The sequence below is a fragment of the Cantharellus anzutake genome, assembly GCF_015039405.1.
Source record: "Cantharellus anzutake strain C23 chromosome Unknown EI90scaffold_26, whole genome shotgun sequence".
In the NCBI taxonomy this organism is placed as follows: domain Eukaryota; kingdom Fungi; phylum Basidiomycota; class Agaricomycetes; order Cantharellales; family Hydnaceae; genus Cantharellus; species Cantharellus anzutake.
Genome location: NW_024066976.1, coordinates 779,180 through 785,179, shown reverse-complemented (window position 1 = coordinate 785,179; position 6,000 = coordinate 779,180).

Genomic DNA, 6,000 nt, shown 5'->3' with positions numbered 1-6,000 from the left:
ATGGTGAAGTTGTTAGGAAGGTGTGGTGTGGTGGGAGTGCGCGGGGTCGGGATTCCGGGATATGACAGCACCCTCCGCAACGGCCTCGCCTAAACAAAGCGAGCGTGGAGTGTTCACTCCAAGAACCCATTCTGGAACCCCCAGAAGCGGAAATGTCAACTGGGGAGAGTCTCTGCTCGCCCAACCAAACTTCCTCCTGGAAAACCAGGAATCGCGCATAATAAACGCGATAAACTCGATCCAAAAAAGATCGAGGAAATGAACCATAATAGTACAGCTCGTCTAGAGATAACTCTAGAAAGAATGGCCAACGCAATAGACGCGTTGACTGAAAAAATCAGCGAACAAACAGACTTGCTGAAGGAAATAAATTTCTCACAAAAAAGTGAGGAAACAAATAAACACCCCTGGACCACGTCCAGGACATAAATAGAACTCGTGAAAAATTCACGAAAAGAACCACCAGTGAAAGCACACTGGAATATCATCAGCGACTCGACAGAGACGCTAAGGAGATCCTTCTCCCAAGGATAGGAGAAGACGATGCCGAAAGAAGGCATCGTTCAGAGATTAGGAGGAGAATTGGCACAAACCAAAGGTTCGGCCAAACATCCACTTATGACGGACCTCTCGAACAGAGAGGTAACTCAATCACACCCTCTCAAAACAATGAGAGAATCCAAATACAACTTCAGGCAAATTCGCCTGAAACCAAAGAAATGCTGCAAGGAAGATTTCCCCCAGCAAAAACCCCCCCAAAGGAGAGATCTCCATTGGATAGCGACCCTGCGAAGGCAGGGGAGCAAGAAGAGTACCTGGAGAAATGGTACAAAAAGGCCATAAGAATGGCCGAAGTGAGAATACTCACTCCCTACCCAGAAGGAGTGAAGCCTGAAGCCCTAAAGAATGGGCCGGCATTCCCTGACAAGAAATGGTCAGGGGAGAACGACATGGAATCGTTCTGGCAGTGGTTCACAGAACTACTGGGATTCCTCGCCTCGCGAGGATGCAAAGGTCCCCAATTCGATGAAGTCCACCTGGACTGCTTGATTTGTGGATTAGGGGGGCCCACATTCGACCTCGGAATTAGACTCCGAGACGAAACTCTCCTCAGAGGAGATGAGGGCATGTTCCTCGAAGTTTTCAACATATTGATGAGAACTTTCATTAAAGCCTCTGCCACGCTGAATGCAACAAAGAAGTACCGCAACGTCAAATACGAAGCGGAAAAAGGCCTAAAACAGTTCTACCTAGAACTGTCCAAAGCAGCATCCCAGATGGTGAGCCACCAGACCAGGCATCCTTCAACGCCAGGTTCCTAAACTACATTCCCCTCAAATGGAAGAGGGAAATGATTGCTCATGATAGAATCAGAGCAGACTTCTCCTCAAACGAGGAGATGTTAAAAGCAATATCTCATGTAGACGAGATAATCGACGGGCTGAAGATGTCTTCAGCCTACGAATCAGGTTACTATACCCGAACAACTACCACAGCAACCACGAGCCGCGGTAGAGCCCTCCCATCAGGAAAGAAGGCTGAAGAGCTGAAACCCAGATGGAAAGAGGATACATCCTCGAAAAACTCGAGGAAAACTGACCAAAAGTCAATTCCAATTTGCGGCAAATGCGGCAAAATAGGGCAAACGAAAGATTTCCCAAGACACAATGTAACAAGCGATGAAAAACCAAGGTGCATAGCTGCCATGGAGATTGCGACCTCAATGGATGAAGAGTCGAAAGGCTCATCAGATGAGAAACCAGAGAACAACCCTGGTAACTCCGAAGCATCAAGCTTCAAAGTAGAGGACCCATACGAAGGACCTCAATACTCACCCGACTCAGAGGGTGAGGAAGTCAATGTTGGGACCATAAGGATGGGCCCAATGTCAGTCGTCGACCACGACGACATAAATTACAAAATCAAACTGGCTGTAGCACGCCAGCTAGAAAACATGGCAGACGAAAAAGTCGCCGAAGCCTTGGTGGAAGCACCAAGAAAAGACGCCTTGGGGAAATACACCAAAGTACCCAAGGAAAACAAGGACAAAGGGAAGAAGGACCAAAAGTCCATCAAAACCCAGTCCCCTTGTTTGATGCGAAATTCCGCATCTCAAAAGATGCGGGAAAATACCCCGCAAACAGACCGCTCTCAACGAAGAGAACGCTAACAGCTCACATAAAAATAGCAGGCATAAAAGCCTATGCGCTATTCGATAGTGGAGCCGAAATGGATGCTTTATCACCGGACTTTGTCCACACAGTCCACATCCCAATTCTCCAATTGGAGAACCCAGTCGTCCTTCAAATGGGGATGAAAGGAACAAGATCACAGATCCTGTTCAGAACAAACATGGACGTTGAGATCAACAGCCACGTAGAAAAACACTACTTCGATGTAATCAACATCGACAGATACGATGCCATCTTCGGCGCCCCCTGGTTAAACAAAAACCAGGTAAGCTTAGACTTCCGGTCCCACAAAGTGAGAACGGTGAACAAGGGCAACATAGACACCCTTGGAATAAGCGAAGACCGTGTGATGAGATCACATGGATGGAAAACTCGAGCAAGAGCTCGAGAACAACCAAAAAAGAAGCCCCCCTGACAGGGAGGCGGGATTGAAACACACCTCAGGGTAATCAAAAGAAAATACCCTGAAGGTTGGCCCAATCCTAGTCCGGAAGGACTAGAACTTCCAGACGTACCACACCTGGAAGGTCTCTCCATGAACAACCCCGAGTTCGAAACACTCAGGGAGTGGTGGAGAGAAAAATTCGAAACCGTAATGGCACCAGTGCCATTAGAAATGCCTCCCTTGAGGGAGGTGAACCATCGAATCCCGTTGAAGGATCTGAACAAGAAATTTCGGGAAAACACCCTGAGATGTCCTGCAGCACTGCAGGAAGCACTAGCGACCAAAATAGATCGCTATGTAAAAGCAGGATGGTGGTATCCTGTGAACAGCGAGCGAGCATGCCCACTACTGTGCATCTGCAAAGCAGATGGATCTTTGCACACAGTAATAGATGCGAGGAATCGTAACTCAAACACGATCCTCGATGTCACACCTATGCCAGACATGCGACTGATCCAAGAATCAGTTGCCAGAGCAACATACCAATCCAAGATCGATATGTCGGATGCGTACGAACAAATACGTGTGGACCCAGACGACGTCCATAGGATGACATTCTCTATGCCCCATGGGATGTACAACTCGAACACGATGGAGCAAGGAGACTGCAACGCTCCCTGCACCTTCCAGCACGCACTGACCTGGGAACTACGAGGAGAAGTAGGCAGACACCTACACATCTGGTTCGATGATATATTCACCAGCACAAGCTCGGTGGAAAACCACAATAAAGCACTATTGTGGTTGTTCACTCGCCTAAAAGGGGCGAAATTCTACATAAGCCAGAAAAAATTCCAGCCATTTGCCCCAATCCTAGACGTTCTAGGAAGCCGTGTGGACAAACAGGGCATCCACACTCAAGCGGATAAAATGGAAAAAATCCGCAACTGGCGAGAGCCAGTAGACCACACAGGAGTCCTAAGATTCCTGGGAATGGTAGAATATCTATTGATATTCATGCCAAACGTCAGCGGTTACACAGGACCACTGCAAACAATCTGCTCAAACAAGCAGACATTCAGGTGGACACCACTCCACCAGAAATGCTTCGACGAGATCAAACGTCTAGCATGCAGGGCTCCGATCCTGATGCCCGTCCAGTGGAACCCACTGGAAAGCCTCTCAGAAGAGAGAGGACCAAACTCCATGTCTGGGTCATAACAGATGCATGCCCAGCGGTGTTACAGGAATGGGTTCCGGGGAACCCAACCTGAGCCGTTCTGCTCACGGACAGAGGTGGCTGCATAGCCGTTGAAGGGAGAGCAGGAGATCTGAGACCGGGTGTACTAACAGTAACTTGGCGCTCCGAGGAGCATACCGGCAGCGGGTATAATGGGGGCTCCTTGAGGGAGCCACCTAACAGTTGGCTAGCGGCAACTTGGCGCTCCAAGGAGCATACTGGCAGCGGGTATAATGGGGACTCCTTGAGGGAGCCATCTAACAGTTGGCTAGCGGTGACTTGGCACTCATGTGAGCGTACCGGTAGCGTGGGTAGTCGGCACTCCTTGAGGGAGTAGCCCAGTGGTTGCCTATCGGTTACTTGGCGCTCAAGGGAGCGTACCGGTAGCGGGACTTGTTGGGACAGACAGGTTGGTTGACCAGTGCATGGTAGTGAGTGACCGTGGGAATTTGGGCCCGTGGGTACATGGCCAGGCATCCTGGGGCTGCCTGGGTCACTTCTCCCTCCCAAGAAGGGAGGAAGGGTTGTAGGACCCAGTAGGGTACTACAGGAAGGATAGGAATAGGAGCTCAACCACCCAGTGGGGGGTGGGAGCGGGAAGAGTGAGGTCCAGTGTCTGAGCACTCACCGGGCCGATAAGGTTTTCTCACAGATTGTAAGAATATCGATGTAGACATCGATATGGACCAATTCAGATGTTACAGAGAAGGCTTACAGTGGTGGCACAATGGTGTGGCAGTTACAATTGCGGGTACAAGGTTTTGTGGGTTATGTATTTGATAATGAAGGAACAATTCCGGCAACTGCCTTACATGTCATATGACTCATAACTATCTAATATAAATATTATAATGGTCAAGGGAAATCCCTTGAAACTCAACAAATCCCCCAGCCAGCACCAAAACCCAGTGGGAAAGCTTGGCATGGGGTTTGACAGCGAAATAAGGTGATGGAATCCCAAAGTCTGCTTGCCTATAGTCACGGACCATAAGATTCTAGATCCGTTTCTATAACATTGCCCCCCAGACTCTTATGGGCCAGTGTGACAGCAATGTCTTTCCTCTGGTCCTTCAAGAGCCCAGGTTCCCAGTACTGAGGAACCGATGATGAGGAAGGTGGGCTGGAGACCTGTTAGCAGCCTGAGGCTCCGGTTGTTGGCTTGTATGACAACCCTGTCCCAACCCAACTGGGAGCGTTCAGCAGGTGGAGTAGACCCAATGTACTCGGCCCACTGTGATAGAGCCAGCAGTGACACCATTCCTGAACACAATGGCTCGGAGACGGTCTGTGCGCGATAAGGGAACCCAGGACATCAATCTCCTAGCCCAACCCATATATGGGGAGTTGGGTCTAGCCACATGGGAAAGTGCTGAGATCGTCATGGGGTAGTCTAGTTTCATAGCACATCTCGCAATAGACACCACTGAGGGTGAATGGTCTTATAGGGGTCGGTGATGCTAGGTGGTGACACTTCCGGGGCTGCTGGGTGGTGAAGCAGCTTTGGGTGCTGGAGTGGGCACCGCGAATTGACATGTGCCTTGGTACCAGACCTGGGTCAACAGTGGGTATTCAGAACAGTGACTTGGATGGTCTGGGCTATGATGTCATCTCTCGCGCATGATGCAAGGCGATCTCCTTGCCCTCGTTGTCGACTTGAGTACCCTGGGTCGGGAAGAGTTCACCCTACCTAGACCTTGCGGGTCCTCTGAGGACCGGCATCAGCAAAAAATTGTTATGCTCCTGAGTGCTCCGGAGTATCGAGAGCACTGGGAGAATCAGGAGGAGATTGGCCGGTCCAGGAACAGCCCATTTCCTCCGGAGTTGGCTAGGTACTCCAGGGCACTCCCAGGAGGGCCTGGAGCATTGCTTTGTGCACAAACATATCCAGTAAATACAATTTAAATGCTTCAAAGTGTATAGGGGTGAGAAGCTTCTGGGAGCTCCTGGAGCATTTGAAAATGAAAAGGAAAAAAAGAGGGAAGTTCCCCCATGAATACCTCCTACCACAAGACTAACACAACAAGACACTGCTTAACATTTAGATCAAACACTATACTATATATCAAGGACACTGAGACTCACCAATACACAATCAAAATTTATGGCCTGATATATGATTAATCTGGCAACTTAATCACTTTCGGGCTGGCAGAATATGGGGGAGGGGGAAATGGGGGAGAATG